Here is a 25,298-nt window from a genome sequence, read left to right as displayed (position 1 = left end):
TGTATGTCTATGTGAGGGTGTGAGTTACAGTTCTGAGCTCCAATGTAAGTGCTAGGAATTGAACCCAGGTCCTCTGGAAGAGCAGCCAATGCTCTCAGCCGCGGAGTCATCTCTCCAGTGAGTGAGGACCTCTTTATACAGCCAGATGCATAAATCTCTTACATAATTCTAAGGGAAAGGGTTAGAATCTGGAAAAATGTGCATAAACTGCTACTACCTTATTTGAAAAAATAGCCACACAAAGATAGGCTCTGGAGAGATGGCTCAGCAGTTAAAAGTACTTGCTGCTGTTTCAGAGGGCCCTAGTTTGGTTCCCAGCATCCACGTGAGGCCTCCAGTCTCAGGGAATCTGATGTCCCCTTCTGGACTCTGAAGGCACTGAGTGCACGAGGTACATATACATACATGCAAGGAAACATACACATGAAATAAAAAATAAATAATATTTAAAAAAAATAATAAGACAGATGGGAAAGATATTAGCAAAAGACATGTCTAGCACAGGGCTATTATAAAATATATAGAGAACATTTAATAAAAACTAAAATTCTCAGGCTGGAGACATGGCTCAGAGGTTGAGAGCACTGGCTGCTCTTCCAGAAGAACCTGGTTCAATTCCCAGCAACCACATGGCAGCTCACAACTATCTCTAAGTCCAGTACCAAGAGACCTGACACCCTCACACAGACACACGCATAAATAAAAATAAAATAAAATCCTCAATTTAAAAAAAAAATGGGCAAACGATCTGAACAGATCTTTCACCAAAGAGAATATTCAGATGGCAACCAAGTATCAAAACAGTGTTCAACATCTTATGTAATTAGGTAATTTCAAGTTAAAACAACGAGACCTGTCACAATATGCAGGTCCAGAAACATGACTTCAGCAAAGGCTGGCAAGCGGGTGTGTACAGCCTTGGGACCCTGCAACATGATGCCGTCACCTACAATGTTCATGCTCAATAACAGCCCAAGACTTTGTTGAGTCACAAAATCACACACAAAAGTCCTCAACTCTTTCAGCAGGCTTATGGATTTGCATTGGGCTGCATGCACAGCTGTCTTGGTCAGCATTGCTCTCTTAGAGGCACAGATGCTCTCAACGCAAGGTTGGGGGTGACGGAAAATGGCACAGACACTTTGGGGAACAGTTTGGCAACTTTTTAAAAATTAAGAATGTTTTCATTGTATGTGTTTCTTTGGTATTCACCCCGATGAGTTAAAATCTTATGTCCATCCAAAAACCTGAACTGCGACGTTTAACATAGTTGTACTGTTAATTGCTAAAACTTAGAAGCAATTAAAATGTCTCTTGATAAGTGAGTGGATGAATAAACTCTGATAGTTCCAAACAATAGAGTGTAATCCAGCACTAAGCACGAATAAGCTAGTGAGCCAAGGAAGGAGACATGGGTGAAGCTTAAATGCTCATTGCTAAGTGAAAGAAGTCAATCGTGGAAGACTGAGGAGCGTACAATTCTAACTAGCCTATGGTATCACCACTTTAAAACTATGTAGAAAGAGGTGGCAGGGGCAGACCGAGAAATGAAGAGGAAGAGCACTGAATGTTAATCGTTAGAAGGCTAAATGTAATGGTTAAGATACTTCCTGGGTTATCACAACGATGAAACAGGCCATTACTTATTTGTTAAAACCAACAATATACGGCATAAAGAACTAGCATGGGGACAGGGTAGTGGTGGCGCACACCTTTAGTCCCAGTACTTGGGAGGCAGAGGAAGGAAGATCTCTGTGAATTCGAAGCCAGCCTGGTCTACAAAGAGAATTCCGGGACAGCCAGGGCAAACAAACAAACAAACAAAACACACACACACACACACACACACACACACACACACACACACACACACACAAACTAGAATAGACCTAAGGGGATAGTGATGCATTTTATGCAGGTCCCCCAGTTGTAATAAAGGTGCCATTCCTGTGGGTGTTGACAGTACGGACAGCTGTGCATTCGTGGGAACAAAGAGAGATAGAGAAGTTTCTAATCATTCAGTTTGACTATGTACGAACCTAAAACTACTCTGAAGTTTATCCTGGATCTACAACTGCTCTTTGAAAGCAAAAAAAAAAGTGAGATAAAAGCTGTTTGCACTTAGGCTTCATTAATTTGAATACTATGTCAGGGAACACAGCAGAACAGTAGCCTTGGTGAGACGCTGACTTCAGTGTTTTAAAACAAATATCCCAAAGGGGTTGCTAGATCATATGTTGCTCTGTTTTCAATTTTGTCAAGAACCTCAACACTGTGTTTGTAGCAACGTGGTCCTCCCTAGCAGGACACAATGGCCATGCCCATACTGAGTGCCGCCTGTTTCTTCCTACTCGCCACTTTGACAGGGATGAAGTGATCCTGGGTTATGGCTTTGATTCACTGGGTGGTCAATAATGCCCAGTGTCTTTCCATATATACATCTTCAGAGAAAAGTCTGCTTGCATCTGTTGCCCAATTTTCATTGTTATATGTGCACTGAGATGCATGGTTTCTTTATGTGAGTGGTTTCTTTTTTGTTTTTGTTTTTGTTTTTTTTTTGTTGTTTTTGTTTTTGCTTTTTTTGCCAGCATGTATGTTTGTGTGTCATGTGCATGCCTGGTGTTCACAGAGGCCGTAAGAAAATTTCAACCCCTGAGACTAAAGTTACAATCTGCTTTGAGCCACCACATAGATGCTGGGAATCAAACCCAGATCCCCTAAGAGAGGAGCCCCAAGTTCCTTGTAGTTTGATGTTGTTGTTTTGGTTTGCTTTTGTGTTAACTCCTTATCAGACATATGACTTTCAAGTATTTTCTCTAGATTTCTAGGTAGCCTTTTCGCTACACTGACTTTCCTTTTGCTGTTCAAATTCCTTCTTGTTTGACAATAGCCTGTGTGTATCTACCTTAGCTTTAACTGTCTGTGCTTTTGGCACCGTTCAGTATTATGAAGGTTTTCCCTACTTTTCTTATAGAAGTTTTAAAGCTTGGGTCATGAGTTTAAGTCTTTATCCATTTTCAGTCTATTTTTTGTGTGTGTGTGTGTGTGTATAGTATTTATTACATTTCTTTTACTTGGAAAAAAAATCCATCCTTGGCCATAAAATTGCCCCCTCTGGGGAGTGCCTTTCTTGCCCTATGTGTGACCCTTGAAGACAATTGGAGCCACACATTGCTCACCTGAGCTGCCCTGCTTCTGAGAGAATTACCCGTCTGGGTCACAGCCCTGGGGGTCACCATTGCTTTGCAAAGTGCAGCTGCTGGCTCTGGGATCCTAACTCCAACCCTGCCTCTGACCTTCGGGGCCGATATTTATTCCTGCTTACCTTTAGAAGTTCAGTTGAACCTAACTAAACTGAAGTAAAAACCCTACCCGAGCTTTGGCCCCCCAGGAAACCACCACTGATCATAGATTCCTGGCTGTCACCATGGCTATGCCAACCCTTACAACCCCTAAGTTGAGGGAGAGGTTGCTGGATAGATGTTTAAATAATTTGTGTTTTATGCAGAATATGTGATTTTTTTTTTCACAGTGAAAGCCTTGGTGCCTGGGCTTTCCAACTGAAGAAGTACAGTGTTTATACAAGAGCCACTTGACTTTCTAATGCCACAGGATAGGAGTGCTTGCTTGCCTGCGAAAGTACTGTGTGGAAAAGCTGAGCTACAGTGAAATGGCCACACAGACCGGGCCATCCGCCGTTGCTGGAGTTATTCCCTGAGCATTCAAAGAGCTCTCAGTCTGGAAAAACAAATGTTAAGAAGGAAGCCACGTAGAAGCTTATGGATGAGGGGGCTGTGTGTTGATTTTGAGGACTTCAAGAAAGAGAGACAGTAGGGGCTCTTTTCCACACTAAGAAGGAACTTGGATTTGCCCTCTACAGAGAACTCATGCTAACGAGAGTTCCTTTCCAGACCTCAGTCACATCCTTGGCATCTCCAGGAGGCAAGAGAGATGAGCTGTCATGGCTGGACCAGCTGATAATAAAAAGCAATGGGAAGAATTTACTAACCATTCCACGCTTGGCTTCAAAGCAACTCTCTGTAAGCTGACGGAAAAGGAGAAGGAAGGAAAGTGGGAACAAAAAAGGAACTTTTTGTTGGCTTGAAAACATCTATATCCAAACGTATCTAGCCACCAGCAGAGAAATGCCTCCTCTTTAATTGATGGCATTCTTTTTGTTTATAACATTCTCCAATTTTTCTGGAGAATCTTTTTTTTTTAATTGGGAAAATTTTTTCCTCATAAGTATTTTCCTGGGATATAAATGCCAACTCAAGCATCATGTATTTTCTCCTCCTTTTTCCCCCCACCAAAAAAAAAAAAAAAAAAAGCAAAAATGTAAGATTAAAAAAGAGTGATCAAAAGTACACAGGGTCTTAGGAACTCCCTTTTGGTACCCTGCTATCGAATCAGTGTTCTGCACGTGCCCTGCAGTATCCCTACTCAGCATTTACATGTGGAGTAGGTGGCTGTGTGCTCAAGGCCAGCCTGGTCTACAAAGTCAGTTCAGGACATCCAAGGCTACACAGAGAAACCCTGTCTCAAAAAAATCAACAAAACAAAACAAGTAACAAAAGTTCATTAGTGGCCGCTGTCCCAGCTAGTTTAGATCAACTTGATGCACTCTATAGTAACCTCAAGATGCTTTTGGCCATGGTGTTTATCATAGCAATAGAAAGTCAACTTGACAGTTACCAAAAAAAAGTACTGGAAAGAATATTTTCTGAGGACCTACTTTGGCAACCCTGCGCTGTATGCATTGTGTGCCTTATCCTTGTCAGGGTCCCGGAAGCCAGTGCTAGTGTCCCAGAGATACAGAGAAGGAAAGGACGGTAGAGGGGATGATTGGGATCATTACCAAGGCTCTCTATGGGCCAGATGCCATGCTGTCTCCATTATGACTTTGTTCATTCAGCAAAGGCTAACTGAGTGATTATTGTGTGCCCAACATCATTTCAGGGCACTTGAAAGCCATGCCAATCTCCGGCTAAGTGAAGACTTTCTGGGGACATCTCTGTGAGATTGGGATAGATACTGGGACTTCCTATTGGGACTCTAGGTGAAAGAGGTAAGGAATAATGGGGAAATAGAAGGATCCAGAGGGTCCTAGAAACCTACAAGAAGATCATTAAGGCTGGCGGATTTCGACCCTGGCAGGTCAGCTCAAACTACTGTACCAACCAAAGACAATGCATGCAGTAAGCCTAGAACTCCTATCCAAATATAGCTAATGGATACCATATTCTCCACAATTGTGTGGAGAGCAAGGACTGACTCAGACATGAACTCTGGTGCCCCCTATTTGACCACTTCCCCTTAGTGGGGAGACCTGGTGACACTGAGCAGAAGAGTAAGCAGGCTACCAGGAAGAGACCTGATAGGCTGTGATCTTGTAGTGGGGGACAAGGTCCCCTCCTGTCACAGACCTAGGGGAGGGCAATAGGATGAAAGAGGGAGGGAGGGGGAATGGGAAGATATAAGTGAGGGGATAACAATTGAGATGTAATCTGAATAAATTACTTAAGTAAAAATTTAAAAAGACAGCCATCCCTCTCTGAAGCTTTCTGGGGAATGCTGATGATGCCAGAGACTCTCAGCTGATGCGCATACAGAAGTGGGACTTTGTAGACTTGGGTAAGGGGGAAAGTGCTGTGGAGAAGAAACAGATCAGTGTCGGTGGACTTGGGGGGGTGTGGCTTAGGTTACAGCACCGAAATGAGTGATGGCGATCTCCGGGGCAGCCTGTGATGGTTGTGACCAGAAAAGGATCACTGAGAAAAGGAGCCACCTGAGCAACCGTTCTGTTGTGGGAAGGTGCCCGGAATATTGGGTGGGGGCGGGGAGGAGGCAGAAGAGAACCAGGGTGTGTAAGTAGGGACCAAATCCTGAAGGCCAAATCCTGAAGGCCTATCAGAGGATCCCAGAGCAAGCTGTGCCTTGATGAGCTCTGGGTTCCACTAAGAGCCCTTGCCTCAGTGGATAGCATGGGAAGTGATTGAAGAATGTGATATCAGCCTTGGGCCTCCGAATATGTACACATGAGTGTGAGTATGCACACACACAAACATACACACATACACACACAAGAAAAACAAAAATAAAATAATAAAAATGGAAAGATGGATATTAACAAATCTATGTAATGAAGTAGCAATGGTGATTTCACAGACTAAGGCTGCAGTAAGGCGAAGGATGCAATCCACTCCCAGGAGGACAGTAGGACTGTGACCTTTTAAAGGCACAAACCCCTTCCTCATGCCTGATGTCAAATTTCCTGGTTCACTGCCTCAAATTTTAATTCAAATGACTTAAGAGGAAATCTGTGTGTGTGTGTGTGTGTGTGTGTGTGTGTGTGTGTGTGTGTGTGTGTGTCTGTCTATCTCTGTGCATGTCTCTCTCTGTCTGTCTCTGTGTCTCTGTCTCTCTTTGTCTCTCTCTGTCCCTCTCCCCTGCCCAACCCCCGTATGTGTGGATATGCATGCACACTCACTTTCTAGGAAAAAGGCTAAGATTTTCTCATTTGAAGCATTCTCTCTGAATCTGACTGTTTAGTTTTGCGGTTTCAATCTATTGAGTTCTGTTGTTGGGACATACCGCAAACTGTTGGGGATCAAGAAAGCAGAAGGGAACAGAAGGCTGTCTGTGCCTCTGATTCAGAAAACTGTGATTTATGGAGTGTGTGTGTGTGTGTGTGTGTGTGTGTGTGTGTGTGTGTGTGTGTGTGTGTGTGTGTACTTCCTAGGGAGATTTGGTAAGAGCCTTCCTTAGTCAGCAAAGTATCACAGCATTGGCACTGATGCTTTTGCTGAATAAAGTGTCCATTTCATTTTGAGGTTTCCCCATGTGAGCTCTTGACTCCACCTCCTTTCCATCCCTTGGTGATTTTTTTATATGAACCCTCCAAGGCACCCTTGCCAAGTAGGAGAGAGGCAGCATCATGAGCGGGAACCGGGAAGGCCTGTGCACACCTGGCCTAGCTTTGAGCCCCAATTTTACAACTTGCTAAGCTGTGAAGCATAGAAATTCACGTGACTGCTTCCCAAGACTCAGACATAGAGTAACAACGTTCAAGAGCTGCGTTAAGTGAGACAAGTGATGTGAGCAGCCTGTGCCGGCAATTTCTCCATGAGGCTAGCTGTTCCAGAGCTGTTTTAGAGATACACTCTTCTGTCATCTCAATACATGCCGGTGCTGGGCACTGGGTCATCCTTCTGGGCACAGTAACATCCCTCCCTCCGCTGAGCGACGGACACTGGTTTCATTTACTATCCCTGCTGGCAAGAAAACAAACAGAAAGCTAAGGCATCACAAGCCCCTTGCTGGGATCTCACCTTGGCTGCTTCCTTCAGTAGCCTCACCCCAGGGATTATATAAATATTTTGTGTTCCCAGAACCTTGATCAGGCAATGTCCCAAAAGAGCTTGGCATGTAAACACTGTGACCTAAGCCATCTGGGTTCAGACACTGTGAGTCTAGAGGAATTGCAAGGGCTGTCGGGAGCACTCCTCGGCAGTCAGGAGCACTCCATAGCAGTCAGGAACACTCCACAGGAATCAGGCACTCCGCAGCAGTCAGGAGCACTCTGCAGCAGTCAGGAGCATCCCGTGTCAGTCAGGAGCACTCCACAGGAATCGGAGAACTCCGTGGCAGTCAGGAGCACTCCTCTGACTGGTTTTAGGGAGATGATAGAGATATCACAGACATTCTGGTCAATATCAATTGATGGAATACACCCTATCTCTAGGGCAGGGTGCCATGCACCAAAATGGTCTAATCCCTGGGTCCTGCTGAGTGCTGCTTGCTTTCTGCTCCACGGCAGGGTCACAGTTGCTGTTTATCTTATGTCATGACTCTTTAATGTGAGAAAATGGAGTCAGGAATCAGTTCTCAGCACTGAAGAGGGTGGTCCCGTGACCATCAGCCACCAGTTCATGACTTAAAGATAACCACCAACCTGAGCCTTGAAGATAAAGCCGACCCCAAAACGACCAGTGTGGCTCCCTGCTCTGAGGTGTAGATTGACTGGTGTTGGGCTGGGCTTTCCTAGGACAGCAGAGACCAGTGCAGGAGAGGAGTTCCACAAACCATCCATTATCCCACACTGTTGTGTGACCTTTCCCAGGGAGAAAAGAACAAATGTGTATTCACCTGAGAGTGGCACCACCACCACCACCACCACCACCAACAACAACAACAACAACAAACAAACAAAAAAAAAAAAAAAAGAAGAAGAAGAAGAAGAAAAAAGAAAAAAGAAAAAAAAATCATCCCTCTCAAGTCTAGCTTGGTCAATCAATGAGTTTATTGAGATTATTTACTGGAACATTGGTGATTCAAAAGTAACTGCATCACCAAAAAAACCCCACCCCAGCGAGGTGACAACATGTGAGAGCTGCCTTCCTAGAGCTCCCCACAGGGTTCGCAGGCAGCTGCACCAGGGTCCCTGCTCCTCAAAAGGTGTTTACTGCTTGTGGACCTTGGGAATCTTGCCAGTTTCTAACTTTCTGAGCTTCCTGAGTCCTAGGTGGCCTCCCTCCTCCCTTCAGGAAGCATGGGTTCAGTTCAGAGGAAATAGCTCGACAGCACACAAAAGTAAGAGACGGCGCACAGGCAGGAGAATACAGACAGTAACCAACAGCAATAGGCAAAATGCCCCCTGGTGGGAATGCATTCTGTACCTTAGAGGGGCACAGACTTCTATTATTGGAATTCGTTTGATTCTGATGATGTAAGCACAGCTAAATTGAGACTCCTGCAAAGGCAAAAATTGAGCAAAACAGATCTTTAATTTGTTTTGTGCTGTATCTACTGTGGATATATCTCAACTGTCTTCATAGGTGACTCAGCTAAGCTTAACTTCAGTTTAACATTGGGCTTCAGTCTATGTTTGGAGTTAGAATCCGGCAGCCCTCCCTCCATTGCAGACCTATCAAGGAAGCTGAAAGTCTTGGGGAAAAAAAAAGATGGGTTTTCAGAATGCCAGAGGTTTTAGCATCGCAGGGTAGCAAAACCATACAAAGCCATGTGAGAGATGGGAGAATGTGTTTAAGCTGTCAGAAATAGACCAGAAAGTCACAGTCAGAAGTAAAGCCTTGGAGCAAGCAAGCCAGGTCCCAGGACATATACCTCGAGTAGAGGGATATCAGAGAAGTCTTCTCTGTCTGCTCAGATAATTAAGGGCCCCTGGAATCATGTGTCTAATTCCAGGAGGCACAGCTGAGAGGGACAGGGTGCTCTGGATCAGCTTCAGAGGACGGGCTGTCCAGATGATGGCAGGACTAGAAAATAAATGATGCCCGTGTGAGAAGAAGACAGGACGGGCTGGTATCAGGTGGCCATGTGACTTTAGTCATATGGCTCCAAATAGCTCTGTTCCCACATCATCAAAATGAAGACAGCGGCCTGGGCACTTGGGTACTCCATGGTCACACAGTATCTCTGTTCTTCCACATTTCAGTTCATTGCCTGTTAACCTCTGCCTTCCTCATGGGATGCAGAATAAGAAAAGAGAGACCAAGGCCACACTCAGATACTTTGTTGATGCAAAGGCATGACCGGCAAAAGGCTTTGTCCAATCAGAGAGAAGGAGCAGAAGTCAGAGAAAGTAATGTGGGTAACTCTGAAAGCGCTAATCTAAAATTATGGCTATGTTTGTGTACATACAGTAGTGAGAAGCAATGCAGGCCTTGCAAGTGGTAGACAAGTGTTTTACCTCTGAGTTATATTCTTGGACCTAAAATTACATTTGTTCACCTGTCTTTAAAAAACACACACAGCAGCTGGGCTGGAGAGGTGGCTCTGTGGTTAAAAGCACATATTGTTCTTGCAGAGGACCTGAGTTCAATTCCCAGCATCCATATTAGGCAGCTCACCACTTCCTGTAACTCCAGCTCTAGACAAGCTGACACTCTTCTTTTATCCTATGCAGACAGACACTTAAATAAATAATAAAAATATTTTCTTAATAAAGAAAGAAATCAGCAGCAGCTGCTTCTACCCCGTGGAAGTGTTCCACCTGGCCTTTACCATGCTGTCTTGAACAGTTTGTTTTCTTGGATCAGAAGAGATGCGACTGACCAGCTATCTGCTCAGGCAGTAATCTGTCCGTAAAGCACCAATGACAAGGTGGAAGCAGTTTAAAATAGAAAGGAGGCACAGCCAAGGCAAAGCCCAGCCTTGCCAGTCATGTACCATTCTTAGCCAGAGACTCCCTGGCAGCTGCAGTCGGCTCATCTCCAAGCGGCCCAATAAAAGGTGGCCTGCCTCCGATGGCATTAGCCTGACTTCTGCCCTTGATCACTCTGCCTTCCATCTCTTTGGAGACGTGAAGGATTTGGAGCGAGAGTAGAAGTACGAGACAATGACTGAGCAGCAGAACCCCCGAGCCTAGGGCTCCAATTCATCCATGTCTGGCATGTGAGGGAATTAACCTGGTCCAAAGGCACAGTCAGATTGCGCACGGTGGGAAGGCCTGCTGATAAGCATTCTGATTGCATCTATAGGATGAAAGCCAGTCTGATGGTCCACCTTCTGGTAGTAATGTTGCTCTAAAGTACTCATTTTCAGCCCTGGTTGTCATTGCAGCCCTGGGGAGCTGTCTCCGAAAAGATGGTGTCCGGGCACCATGCGCAATGAAAGAAACCAGTATCTCTGGGATTCAAGAAAGACTTTCTTTACATGGCAGATTGTACCACAAACCACCGTATGCTTCCGGAGGCTAATTAACTTAAAATGTGCAAAGCATTAGAAGACTCACAGAGGAAAAGGACAGCCCCAGCTCAGAATGCCATATCCTTAACCTGTACCACACTCCTTGTTCTCTGTAGAACTGCTGTTTATTCACACCTGTGAGAAGCGTGTTTTGATGCTGTCCAACCTTTGAATGTCTGGTGGGCCAGAGGAACATCTGTCCTCAATGAAGTGTTGGGTAGGGGGCAGTTGCTGAAGAGGGTTTGTTGGTGTGCTTGTCTCCTGTAACTTGGGCTAGTCTTGAATTCACTATGTGTAGAAGAGACCCTTGAACTTCCGAGCCTCCTGGTTTTGTCTCCCAAGTACTCATCATCCCTGGCTTATGTGGTGCTGGGGACTGAACTCAGGACTTCGTTGCTAGGCAAGCACTCTAGCTAAGCTACCTGTCTAGCCCTCTAATCAGTTTGATATCCACTTACTCTGCTACATTTTTTTTTGTTTTGTCATAATGCTTGCCAGTATGTTTTCAATAACCAATAAGAGCATCCTTGATCTTGCCTGAACATTTCAGCCCTCTTAGTCCTTACTTACTTTTGTAATGGTGTAATGAACCTTAGGGTTCACACGCACTAGACAAATAATTGCCCCTAAGCTATTCTCCCAGTCCTTGGCTGTCTAGATCTTTAGACAGCATTAGGGTAACTGATTCAGAACAAGTGTGTCAGCATCTCACACCGTAAGGGCTGCTGGCCATGGTGTGGTTTAACAGTACTTCATTCCTGTCAACACTCCCTGCCTTGCTCCTCTTTCAGACTAACCCAGGCCTCACATTTGTATGCTCCCTGCATGATAGTTTTGCCTTATCTGTCTCTGCCTCATTAAAGAGTTCAAGGTTACACTGGAGAGATGGCTCAGCCAGTAAGGGCTCTGGCTGCTCTTCCAGAGGTCCTGGGTTCAATTCCCAGCACCCACATGGCAGCTCACAACTGTCTGTAACTCCAGCTCCAGGCGATTTTACACCCTCACACAGACATACATGCAGGCAAAATGCCAATGCACATTAAATAAATAACAATAAATAAATTCTTTAAAAGAGCTCATGATCAATTGCAGAAGAGATAGTGAAAATCTCTTCACTGTTTATGACAAATTTTAGAGCCAGTCCTTGTGATTCCACGTACTCCTGGGTTGTGGTCTAATAGTCCTTTGTAGTTCTCTTACAAGCAATAGATGGGGCAGGAATGCAATTTACCAAAGCATTAAACTGTCACACAGATTGCACATCATAAACTGCCCCAATCATCAATACCCACTTTGGAGCCCTGTTCCTTGGCCTTGCCCGCCTCTATCCAAGCTTCTGCCTCCCCAGGGCTTTGCCTCCAGCTGCTTCCAATGCTCACTGTCCCCCAGCCATTCCTGCAGTCAACTTCACTGGAAAGTCTACCCCAACCCCAACAAGGACCTCCCCCAAGGACCCTGGGGTCTTCCTGGTATCTACTGTTCTTCCCTGTGAGCTGATCTGCCACTGCATTTGTAACATTTGAATGCAGAAAGTGTGCTTATTCGTTTCTGAATTACAGCCCTAACAGTTTACTGGTATTTAGTAAGGTTTATTTTTTTTTATCAATATATAAACTCAACATATAATTATCTGGTCAATGCTCCAAAATATTATGTTCAGAGACCAAACATTTTTTTTCATCTCCTCAAGGAAAAATAAAGTCAGCTTTCCCTGCTAATGAGGTCACCAGGCTGGATAGGTGGCACATTTTTGGCTTCATGTTCTTTCCATGGTGAGATCTTTCTTCTCCTTTGGGGGCTAGCCTGCTCCTCAGCTCTCTGCTCCTGCCCCTGGCCTACTTGGCTAGACCTCACCTACCCCAGACCTCTTGCTTGCCTCTGTTTTGTCACCTACCATGTGTAAAAATTTGGTGTGATTTGGGAGGCCTTTTAAAATCTACTCTTGTTCCCAAATAATTGACAGAGACCTATTAAATTTATTCAGCAACCTTTAGAGCACTAAAGCTGGGCAGACAGACAGCCATCAATTCTAACCCTCTGTGTTGACCTGGTTACTTCCCAGGCACACACCCCGGAATTACTTGGCATATTGGTCCTGCCTGGGCTGCTTCTGCTCCATCAGGTCAGTCCTCAGGCCAACTCCTCCTGGCTATGTCCTTTCTCTCCCTACCTAATGGTCCCTACTTGAGATGCGCCCCCCACCCCGCCAAACTGGAAAAGAAGAGGTCAAGCCTCCCTGTCCCCTCTTGCCCAGCTATAGGCTGAACAGTTTCTTTATTAACCATTCAGAGACCACTGGGGAGCAATGGGGTTCATGACAACGACCACATCCAGACTGCAACCAGATCTCAGGGCACAGAAGCCAGCATCTGAACACACAGCACCCCAGGCCAACCCCCAGCAGTCCTCTTCCACCTGCTTTGCAGTCTCCCTTCACCACGCAGAGGCAGGCCTGCTTTTGCCCTATCCAAGAACCCGTGATGGTTGCCTGTTAATTTGTTGTTGTTGCTGTTATTGTTGTTTTCTGCAATTCCACTTTGCTTGTTTCCTAAAACTCCTCGCTGCTGGACTTCACTCACACCACTTAAAGACATTTGCCGCCCTCGGTCTTGCTCAATCTACTCTCCATCGCTTAGGCCTGACAGCTGCGTGGCACTGCTCAGCTCTCCACTCAGCTGACTATGCCTTTCCTTCCACTGAATACAGAAGTCTGACTTACCCTCAAGGCCCACCCCTAGTCATCTCTCCTAGCACTTCCGGCCCCTACCACCCCCTTACTTATCACGTCCTTCCCAGTCTTCCTTACGTGCCATTAGCTGAGATCATGGCCTTACGCAGCGTTCAGGATTTTGCAAGGCAAAATCTTGCAGGGTGTTGGCAAGAGGGGACTGTGGAGATAGCTATGTGCTGTTTGCTTCCAGCTTAAGCTTTAGAAGAAGAGAAGAGACAGCAGACAATGGTGGAGGTTGGGGTGCTTGTAGGCTATTGCACTCCATAGGCTCCATAGCTTTGGGCTTTATAAATATATATATATATATATATATATATATATATATATATGCTATTAAAAGTTTTTGATGAAAACTCTAGTAGCAAATTTTTGCAGAATTTTGCAGCCTCATTCCCTTAGGAGGTTGGAGACATGAACACTTGGCCCAAGGCAACCAGTTTCCTTTTTGTTTGAAATGCTAGACTTGAGAGAAAGATGTCAAATAAAACTGAAAATTATCAAACATCTCAGAGAATCAGAAATTTGCTCTCCGACGTGTGGGGGCTTGTTAAAATGTATAATGTTTGTATGTTTCTGGCGTTGTCATAGAAGCAAATGGCATGTTTTTGAGAATGCGGATCTCTTTGGGCATTTCCTGGCTAGTACAGGATGTACTTTCAGCTGGAGTGGGGAGGATTCCTGGAGCCCTGACAGGGACTCCCTTGCACCTTGCTGTGTCAAAATGCTCGGAGGTGAAAGGCTGCCGCTGCCTCCAGTATGAGCTGTTCTCTCAGCCTTTAGCAGGAGTGCCCACTAATGTAAAAACAGACGAAGGAGGCCCACATCAAAAGGAAGCCATTGTCACCCACAACTCCATTTGCATTTATTTATTCAGAATTCATATTAACTGGCAGTAGCAGCTTGTGCTCATTTTCTCTGGATCATTAAAATCTGCTCATCTGAGCCATAAACAAAGGCACCGATGCCCAGGTAGCAGCTCGAACAACTCAGCAGTAATTGCACCATGGCTCCCTTGCAGCAGCCCACAGGCTCATCTGATTACAGCGGCTCAGGACTGTGGAGGCGATTCATTAAGCAACCGCTTCCTAGGCGTGACCTACAGGAAGGCTGGAGGCACATAGGACATGGCCATGCATTTCCATCCTTGGCCTGAAGTGGTAAGAAGAAAGTAATAATTAGCGTGGGAAGCCATCAGAAGAGTAGTCCGGCTCGTGACACAGTAGGACTTGTGTGATCAGAGCCCTAACACAAAATGGAGGCTTTTTTTGATAGTGAGAGATGTCACAGGTGTGGGTTGTTAGGGATGAGGACAAAAGGGAGTAGAGCAACCATGCTCCGAGAACTGGAGCACAGAGTGAATGGAATGAAGTATGTGCATGTGGGGGCAGGAGGGGCAGGAAGGGGGGCAGGGGGGCAGGAAGGGGGCGGGGGAGGGGCAGTAATGTTATTGCATGATTTGAAGCATGAACGCTGCCCCATCGTGGTGGCTCACATCTGTAATCCCAGAAATTAAAGGCTAGAAACAGGAGGATGGGGGAGCTGGGGGGAGAGGAACGGGGGGGGGGGTTAATGAGGGGGGAGACGAGTGCTGGGGGGAGGGGCGAGTGCTGGTGCTAGAGTTTATGTACGGTACTGTTGGGCTTCATGGTCCATTCTCAAAGCCACTCTTCCAGGTCAATTACTCATATATGGTGGAGAATATTTAAAACCTCAGGACTTAGAAATAGAAGCCAAGAGGAAGAGGAGGACAAGGCCAGCTTGTGCTACATAATAAGACCTTTTTTTAAAAAGAAAAATAACAATAACAACAGTGTTTTAGACTTAAAGGAACTTGTCACAACAATCACATTCCCATAAATTAAAATTTGAGGACCAGGTAATTACTGAATGAAGACAAAACCTATGGACGAGACTAGGCAAGTAGAGGAAGCAAAGCTGTGGGCGGAAGACAGCCCAGGGGCAAGTCCTTTAGAGTACTGTCCAGTGGTGGTCCTTGGAGGTGAGTGATGGCCAGCATTACATTTCAGATTCCTGCTGGGAAGGCCTCTCAGTATGGAGGCCCTCCAAGCCTGACCTAGTCATGAGTCCTTCAGTATTGTACAGTATACTAGATGCTCAAGATCATTTGGTGGACAAATCCTCAAAGGAAATTAAATTCATATGTTTAAGTGAAGCTGCACCTGAACAAAGAGGCTACCATGTCTGTGTCTACACCCCATTTCCCACAGGGGCAAGCCATGTGGCCCCAAAGGATGTTATTCATTAGTTCGTTCTTATCTGGCTTCTGGAGGTTTGTTTGGCCTTTTTCTTTTTGTTTATCTCATTTTGTTTCATTTTACTGATACAATAGACACATATATGAACCTGAAATGATCACAAAAATAAGTCTGGATGACACCGGGATTTAGCTGCAGCAGTCCTGACGAGATCATCCCCTCACACATCACTTCTAGGGAACAAGGGGGCGTTCCTAAGCCTGGGCAACCAACGTGAAAGATCTAGGGGAAAAAAGGACCAAGAATAATGAGAATGGTTGGATGATTTACTTTTCCTCAAGCAAACGTCCCTGAAAAGGACAAAAGTAGATCAGGTATACGCTGAATCCCCATTTCAGAGGGGTGAGCTTATTGCTTCTGTGCCTGTGGGTCTTCACCTATAGGACAAAGATAAAGACCATTGTGAGAATCTATGAGTCATTACATGTGAACGCTTATAGAAGAGGAGCCTGATGCATATGAAAGCCCTCTTTCCCTCTGTGTGTGTATGTGTGTGTGTGTGTGTGTGTGTGTGTGTGTGTGTGTGTGTGTGTGCATACACTTGCATGGGTGTGTGTGGTGTACAGATGCATGCTCATGTGTGTGAATGTGCATGTGAGAGTCATAGGTCTATGTCGCTTGCCTTCTTCAACGGTTCTTCACATTATGATTTGAGACAAATTCTCTCCCTGGAAGGAGTTTGCTGGTTTAGCCAAATTGGCTGGCCAGCAAGCTCCCAGCATCCTCCTGTCTCTCCCTCCCCAATGCTGGACTGCAGGCTATTGAACGTGGGTGGTGGGCATCAAACTGTTTTACCAACTGAGCCATCTCTCCGAGCCCCATGAAACTTTTGGTTAATGCTAACTTTCGTAATTTTTCTCAACATTATTTCCTTTCTAACCTTGTAAAATAAATTAACAGAGCAGCAGCCTCCTCCCTTTGGGGGCCTAGAAATAACACAACTTATTATGCATATATCACTCTCCGGTCTTCTGACCCATGTCTTTCACCATCTGATCTTTCACAGTAATCCTATGAGTAAAGTGTTAACAATCATCAGCTTCAGTCAAGAATCTGAGGACCAGAGAAAGTAAATGACTGCCTCACCTAACAAAGGGGGGAGCAGATTTTGAATTTAGGGCTAAGTGAATCTAAAGCCCCTGGGATTCTAGTGCAATGGCATAGTTTTGCTTCACGTGTTTCCGGTGCTACCTTCTGTCCCCAGCATAAATAAACAAACAAGAAGCAATCAGTCTCATCTTGTTGCTCTCCAAGGCTCTATACTGTGGAACCTGCTCAATATGCCAAAATGAAATTGAACTTAATTAAAATAAGCACAAAGGCCAAAGACCGTCTTTGCTTGACTTATCTTACACAGAGTAGATTTCTCGGTGCCGCTCAAATTTCCGCTTAACACTCTGAGATGAATTGGCCCGGTGGCTCAGATCGGAGGAAGCCTGCTTAATTCAAGTCACACAAGGTCATTTTCACCCCCAATAATAACATCAGCTCTAAATCTGTTGGTGTGTCACAATGGCACAAGTTAAAGCCCAGAAAAGAACTCGACCTGTCACTGTTCCCAAGTGGGAACACCCTTAAAGGCCTTTCTGAACGGAACGCCAATTCCAAGGCCTGGTGCTTTGCCCAGCCCTGCCTTCCTGCCTGACTGAAAGTAGAGAGGCCCAGACACAGAGCCAAGAAGTTCACTCTTGTTTGGGTCAGCAAGCTAAATTTGAGAACCTGGACCAGCCCAGCCAAGTGCAGGCTCTGTAGCCAGAGCCATATCGGACCCATGGACCCAAGCAGCACAGAAGCGCAAGCACAAACTTAGATGAAGAAGTGTTCAAAATAGAATAAAACAGAAAGATGCTAAACAGCTTCCCAACTCAGCAGGGATGGGGAAAGAGACCCTGGGAATGAGTGGGGGGCGTGGCTTTTTGTTTTTTTTGTTTTGTTTTGTTTTGTTTTGTTTTTTTGTTTTTTGTTGTTGTTGTTGTTATTGTTATTTTACGGATTATTGTGCTATTCTTGGTATCCAGAACGATTCCTGGCTGTCTGTGATAGGGCAAAAGTTGGCATTTCCCGAGCACTCACCAACATTATGATAACTACGAAGCACCTTCCGCCTGTTTCAGCAGTGAGTGGCGACAATTTAAGCACATGGCTATGGTCAGGAAGGCTGTGTGCAGCTCCAAAGCTTCCACAGACATGTCATTCCAACTGCATCTTGTCTGCAAAGGAGCCACTCTCTTCTGAGAGCTGCACAGCCTTATCTGCCTATGTGGTTGTCTGCACCGCCAGCCAGGGGCACCTTGAGTCTGGATGTGCCATGGTGGCAGTCATGACCACAAGAAAACTGCCCTTGCTCTTCCTTGAGAAGCAGAAGTCCTGATGAACCCAAGGCCCCTCCAGCAGGTATTTCCAACTTTCCTTTCCTTCAAGCCTTCCCATGACATACAGTACAGAAGCCATGATTGAGAGAAGAAAGGGAGGAGGAAATGTTTCTAAACTCTCCACTAGAGACATCACATATCCATGACCTGAGTTTGGTCACGTAAGCTATCTCTAAAGCCAACATTCATGAGTATGCTGGCTAATTTTATGTCAATTTGACACAGTCAAGAGTCATCTGAGAGGAGGGAATTTCCAGTTGAGACTGCCTTCATGAGACTGAACTGTAGCCTTTAATCCCAGCACTCCGGTGGCAGAGGCAGGTAGATCGCTGAGAGTTCAAGGCCAGCCTGGTCTACAAAGCGAGTCCAGGACAGCCAAGGCTAACACAGAGCGACCCTGTCTTTAAAAAAAAAAAAAAATGGTTGTGGAGCATTTTCTCAGTTATTGATGTGGGAGGGCCCGGCTTATTTTAGATTGAGTCATCCCTGGTCTGATCCTGGTTTCAATAAGAAAGCAGGCTGAGGAAACCACGAGAAGAAAGCTAGTAAGCAGCGCCCCTCCATGGATGGCTTCTGATGCGCACCACTCCCGACTCCAGGTTCTTGCCCTGTTTGAGTTCCCGTCATGCCTTGCTTCAGTGATGGACCTGTGCGCATGTGGAAGCGTAAGGCAAAGGGCGCTTTCTTCCCTCACCCCGCACCCCACAACTTGCTTTTGGTCACGGTGTTTCACCACAGCAATAGTAACCCAGACAAAGACAACAGGAACGTAATTGCTATGATTAATTCCGCCTAATTAGCATCTGTTTTAAGCAGAGGATGGGGCCAGTTGCTGCAGGACCATGTATACAGATGTAAGGTTAGGAAGAAAGATCTGAGAGGCCTGGCATTGGAGATCAGTGAGTGAATCGGGTCCGCCACCTTCACATTTCACAGATGAAACCTTACTTCTCACGTATTGCCACTCAAAGCCTGGATCTTGCTATTCCCAAGGGGAAAAAAAATTTCCTCTTATGTCCCCATCCACTTAATACCTTTATTACGGCATTTCCTCCTTCTTCCCCTTCTCCATATAGTCTGGTTTCAATCATCTCTCCTCACCTAGGTTCTGAAGTTTCTGATCACAGAGACAACGTGGTATTCACTTTGGAATTTCCAGTGCCTGGGATAGTTTGTGTGATTAATATATATATATAAATATGTGTGTGTGCATGCGTGTATGTGTGTGGGCATGTGTATATGCATGTACATATGTATGCGTATATACTTGTTATGCTTTGGAAATTTCTCTTATTAAGTCTGTTCCAGCGTAACAAAGAACAGATGACTCACGTTTTTAAAGTAGAAGGAAAAGAAGCTGGGCTCAGCAGTGCACTGCTGTCATCCCAGCCCTGGGGAGGCAGAAACAGGAGGATCTCCTGGGGCTCCCTGACCTGCCAGTCTATTTCAGTCCTCAAGCTCCAGGCTCAGTGAGAGGTTCTGTTTCCAAACATAAGATGGGGAGTGATTGAGAAAGGCACCCAGTGTCAACATCGGGCCCCCACGTACACGTTCACACCACATCACATGTACCCCTGTCTCATCACCCACACACGTGGAAGGAAAAGGAAGACTGCTTGATCTTTTAGTGAGCTCTCCACATGCCTAATTAATAAACGAGACAAAGCTAGGGACTCCAGGAAGCAGGGTTGCCATGTGTAATGTACTATGCTTAACGCTGCCTCTCCGACACTCCCACAACCCACAGGGCCCAGCGGGGGTGCGGCAGCGTCAGGGACCTCAGCCACCTGTGCTCTAATTCAAAGACAAACATATTTCCCGACTTGCCCAAGGCTCTGGCAGGGAGGACTCAGATCCCTAAGCTCAGGTCATTCTAGTGTAGCAAGAACCAGCTGGGTTTTCAGCTATGTGGATGGAGCCATCTGTTTTCCCTGCCCACATCAAAATATGCACAAGAAGTGTGCAGATCAGCAAGTCCGCAGCTTCCAGAGCACCCAGCTGGGATGCGCCCTCCCTTTGGGGACTAATGAAAGGTAAACCCAGTGTCAAAAGACAGAGGGCCAGCAGCGAGGCTGAGGAGCCAACGGATGGATGCAGACTCCATCATCACTTCCTCGCCTTTGCCTGGAACACCGCCCATCTGGCTCCCTAGCCAGGTCGCCATTGTGCTTGTGTGAAGGGCATGGTAGTGCATGCTGAGTGCCTGGAAAATTACCGACAGCCTCCTGCCTCTCCCACTGCAGGCACCAGGAAGAGATCACATAAGAACTCCCTTCTCTGATGTTCTTTGGTCTGCTGACTGCCTGGTCAACCCTCAGTCATTCACATAATGAGCCTGGTGAGTCCAGGTGGCCAAGGAATAGAGACGCTTTTTGTATCCTGGTCTCAGAGAAGGGAGCCCTTTAGTTTTTCCCACATACTACCCCCCTCCCCTATCACCTCACATCACAGAAGGGAATTTAGAGCTGTCTTGGCTCCCTGGTTAGCACAGAGGACAGTGGAGTCCACATTTAAAAAAATAAAAAATAAAACTGGAATAAAATGGGCACACTGTTAGCCAGCCACCCAGGTGCAGATGGTGTTTGGCAGCCCAGGACCAGGCCATGATTGAGAAGAGAGTCTGTCTCCAACCCATTACAGTTAATTATCACAGAGTTACAGATTCATCAGCAGGCAAAGAGCCAGCATGAAGACCCCTGGGAAATTTCAGATGGATTAATAAGCAAAGGGATGTGGCTGTAAGACAGCTGAATTTCTATAAAGAGGTGATATCATTATTTCCTCCGTCCTCACTCCTGGACGCGGTGCCGGTTTCGCGCGCTCTATCTTTGAAGACATCTGTCCGACAGGGATCTGGGTGAGGGGAAACCACTTTGTTCTTTGCTGTTATCTAGTAGCACTGATGTGCTGAGGACAAGACTTGTGCCTTTTCATGGTTCCTGCTCATCTGGGGAAAAGTGTTTCAACCTGGTCATCTGCTTGTCTCTGTGGCTTTTCCTGTTAAGGCAGTTCTGCACAAACACCCCTCACTCACACCCCCACCCTCACCCTCAGAAGCCTTAACAAGGGCAGAATGAAAGGCCTTCCCCTCTGGCCACATATGGCTGTGCTCCACAGGAGCCAAGCAGCGGCATAGCTGACATTGTCGGGAGAAGCAGGAGATCTGCTCATTACAGGCACACAGGAGGAGTGGCAGCCCAACCCTGCGCTCCGGGATGCAAGTTCCTTTTCCAGGCTCTTTGTCTTTGCCTTTTCTGCCAATGTCTTTATCATTTATTCCTGGGAAGCAGGAAAGGCCCCAGCAACTCTAACCCTGTGTGATGGGCCTCAGTCCCAAGGAGAAACAGAATCAGGAAATCACATGTGTGTCCCACTGGTACACACTCTGCCACCAAATCTGCTGAAGTCTCCTTACTACCTGTGACAGGTGCCAGGCTTTGTCTGTGTTTGTTGGGTCTGTTGTTGCTCCTCCTCTAAGCTGTTTGGGCCCCCCTCTCCCCAGGAAGCACAGAATAAAATAATAATAGCACAGAAATAAAATGCACGCTGGAATGGAGGAGCAACACTAAAACACCTGAGATCTGCACAAGAAAAGAGTCCTCTCTGTGAGCCACTGGGACCGCCATTAAATGGCTCCATTGCTACTTGGAAGTGTTTGCATTTTATAGTAGTCTCTTTCTTCTGTTTCTCCATGTGACTCAACAGAGAGTCAAAGTTTCCAGGATTGAAAACTGTATGAAAATAAGGTGGAAATTATTTGTAGAAGTTAAATCAGCCAGACAACACCTCTTCATAACCAGATGTACCAGTAAGGATTGTCGATTTTGTTGGCACACAGGTTTCATGGCAGCTATTCAACTATACCTTTGGCTCACAAAAGCAACTATACATAGACTATTCATAAAGAATGGGTGTCAGTTTTTTTTAAAAAAATAATGTTCCAATAAAACTTTATCTATAAAACATACAACGGTTTAGATTTGACTCATAATATGTCAATGTCCATTTTAAAGTAAACTTATAATACATTTTTTTCTCTGACTAAGCAGTGTTTAACACATGTGATAGCTGAAACACAACTCCTGGGTTTCTTTCTCCTGCTTTTTTAACAACAATAATTAAAATGACAATGTATAGCAGTTTCAGGAAGCAAAATACACACTATTCACTCGATTTGATGAGACTGTGTGAACATACTAAAGTTATTTCCTATCTTAGAAGTCCCAGTTTGGGAAGTAACAATCAACATTATGTAGATTAATTATCGTACTGAAATGCTGGCTATAACACAAGAGCACAGACCTAAAAGCATGCAGTGCTAACAAGAAGTACCAGACTCCACACAGGAAAAATAGTCAACACACACAGAAGCATAGGATGCCCTGATGTATTTGCACTTCAGTAAAGTTGGGCTTTCATCTTGATGACTTCTTGGAGTAATTAGGACAGTCATCAAGGGCTAAATCTTACGTAAGTTACCACATGCATTAAAAATTCATCCTTACAATAAATTTAAGGCTCAAAGAAAATTCCTGGAATAAAAGAGAGCCAGAAATGATGAGTCACTCCTGTGGACATGCATGTGGAATTCAGATCTCCTTTGGATCAAAGATTCTGAAGCCCAGAATTTGACATTAAAGGGGTCCTCCAGGCACCTTCAGAAGCATATAGAGACCTTCTTTGGAAGAATATTCATTTCTTTCATCCTAGGTCTTAAAATGATTTTCCAAGTACTAAGGCCAAGCAGGTAGTGAAAGAAAGAACACAATAGTGTTATTTGTAAATACTGTAGCCTAGTGGGGACCAGTCACAAGTTATACAGCAAGAGTACTTACTGTTCTTAGAGGGAAAAGATCTGGCTTGATAGAAGAGATATTTTTTTATTGCTTGTTTGAGAGTAAAAGGGTTGACACGTGGTCTCACTATGCAGCCCTGGCTAGCCTGGAACTCACTTTGTAACATAGGCTGGCCTTAAACACACAGAGATCTAACTGCCTCTGCTGCTGGGTGCTAGGATTAAAGGCATAAGCTGCCATGCTCTGCCAAGAAAGCATTGTTAAAAGACATCTTTGAGGGTCTGGAGAGATAGCTCAGTCAATAAAGCACCTGTCACAAAAGCATGAATACCTGAGTTTGATTGCAGTACTTAAGAAAAAAGCCAGGCCTGGTCCCAGCATGGCGAGAGCAAAGAGGGGTCGATTCCTGGAGTTCACTGGCCGGCCAGCCTAGCTTCATTAGCAAGACACAAATCCCAGTGAGAGACCCTGTCTCAAAACAGTATGGTTGTAGGCTCCTGAAGAACTAAACCTGAGGTTGACCTCTGGTCTCCAAATTCATATGTACATACCTGAGCACTCATGCATACACATACCACACACAAAAGTTTTTCTTTAAAAAAAAAAAATAGAACTTAAATGTAGAAAGGAAAAAAAACTTCCAAAGTTAAAGATTTTGGATTTTGGTTTGGTTTGATTTTTCAAGACAGCCCTGACTGTCCTAGAACTCACTTTGTAGAACAGGCTGGCCTTGAACTCACAAAGATCCACCTGCCTCTGGCTCCTGAGTGCTTGGATTAAAGGCATGTACCACCAGGCCCAGTTCCTAAAGTTAACGATCTAGTAGCTCTTTTTTGGTAGCACATTAGACATGCCAAAATAAAGAAGTAAAGACTAGAAGTTGCATCTTTGGGAAAGTGTCCAGTAACCTATGATTATCAAGTAGTTAGCAAATACACGCTTACTTCCTTGGACTCAAATCGTAAAGGCTTTCAATATCAGGCCAACGTGTAGACAATACATGTTACTATTGCTCAAGGTGATGGCGAAAGGGTGTCGCCTTCTTCCTCTGCTAAGCTGATAACTTTGCAGTTCTTTCTGTTCCCTTGCCACAGACTCTCCATGAGCCACTAGGATATGATGATACCCATGTCCTGTCCAGGAATGTGATCACATGGCCAAATCCACTTGGTCTGCTACAACCGAGTTCAAACTCTTGCCTTTGTTTTCAGTTCACTCTCATGTGTATGCAACTAATTCCCCTTGGCTGGGTGCTATCCAAAGGGCTTCCCAGAAGTCCTGAGGTTTGGACCAACCGATTCAATAGGATTTTTATTGTATTTTATCTTGCTTCTTACAGTAGATCTACACAGCATTTAGGCTGTAACAATGCTCCCCTACTGATTTTGCTTTAGAGCTTTCATTAATTGTTACTGGATATATTAAAGTCCTCATGAGAACAATTCTGTAGCAGATATCTCCTTTCTTTTTGTGTTACACTCCATTATTTCTCTGATTTGGGGGGATAATTTCTCCTCTGTCTGAAGAATTCCCGTTAGCATCTATTTCTGTATGTGTCCCTTGATGGTGAGTCCTGGTTTTGTTTCTTTAGAAAGATACATATTACATTTTCACATTTGGGGGTATTTTCACAGGATTAACTATTTCAGGTCCGAATTTGTGACTTTGGTGTTTTCTTTGGCTCTTTAATGTATCATGGCACTGCACTCTGGCTCTTATTTCTCTTTTAAGAAGGTGGCAGTCATCTTACTGAGAAGCCAAGCCTTTAAAAGGTAATGTGTTCCCCCCCCCCCACACACACACACTTTATTTTGATTTATGGACATTTTATAGTTGTAGGGGTTTTGTTTAATAGTCATCTCACTTTGAACTTGGAACACTTCCTTTTTGTTTATTTTATTACTTACATTTTTATTCAAATACAAGAAGAAAGAAAGTCTGATTCTAGGTGCCTTCTCATATGTGTGAGAATCTTGTTGTGAATGTTGTTTAGATGGCTTCTGTGCCTTGGGGTGGGAACCCAGCTTGTTCACACTTCTGAATATGCCCAAAGCACCCAGTGAGGAGCTGCTGTCTCGTTGCCTGAGTTCTCACCTCTCCTCTAGCATCTGCAAAGATGCATTTACTTAATGTCTTTTTCAAGGATGATCTCTGCTAACGTCTAGGTTTTTCTAGTTTAGTGAGGTTCTCTCTACTGCTCTGAGGTAAGCTTTCCTTATTTGTCCTACAAGCAATGGTTTGGCCCCAAAGACTTCTTGCTTATTTACCTCTTTTTGAACCTATAATTTTTCACAAAATGAGAAAAATATGAGATGATTCTGTATTCATATGCTAACCATTACCCCTCCCATTTCTTATGTAGTATTTTATAGATACTTGGAGAATTTCATGTCTACATACAGTGTGTTTTGAG

This window comes from Acomys russatus, chromosome 6 (assembly GCF_903995435.1).
Source record: "Acomys russatus chromosome 6, mAcoRus1.1, whole genome shotgun sequence".
In the NCBI taxonomy this organism is placed as follows: Eukaryota; Metazoa; Chordata; class Mammalia; order Rodentia; family Muridae; genus Acomys; species Acomys russatus.
This window is presented reverse-complemented; position numbering follows the sequence as displayed.